The sequence below is a fragment of the Diachasma alloeum genome, unplaced genomic scaffold (genome assembly GCF_001412515.2).
Source record: "Diachasma alloeum isolate Michigan unplaced genomic scaffold, Dall2.0 Dall_scaffold_00312, whole genome shotgun sequence".
In the NCBI taxonomy this organism is placed as follows: domain Eukaryota; kingdom Metazoa; phylum Arthropoda; class Insecta; order Hymenoptera; family Braconidae; genus Diachasma; species Diachasma alloeum.
In genome coordinates this window covers 275,382-275,696 of record NW_021680451.1, presented here as the reverse complement: position 1 = coordinate 275,696, position 315 = coordinate 275,382, and positions in this window count along the sequence as shown.

The window sequence follows — 315 nt, the reverse complement described above, 5'->3', positions numbered from 1 at the left end:
CGGCGCTATGAAAAATCTAATGGTTTCTCGGCGCAGTGAATCCCGACAACNGCAGAGTGACTCCCCATTAATTCGCCAGCTAATTAAACAATCGTCTCTCCCCTCCTAATTAACATTAAGGAATGAAACCAATGCTGTTCGATGGAGAATTCATTTCCCCATCTTTTAACCCCCGGTTCATTCCTTAATCTCTGTAATGAAAAAATAAAAACTGCGACGCAAGTCGCGGCGCTATGAAAAACCTAATGGTTTCTCGGCGCAGTGACTCCCGACAACTCGCCTGCTAATTAAAAAATCATATTTCTGCGCCTAATT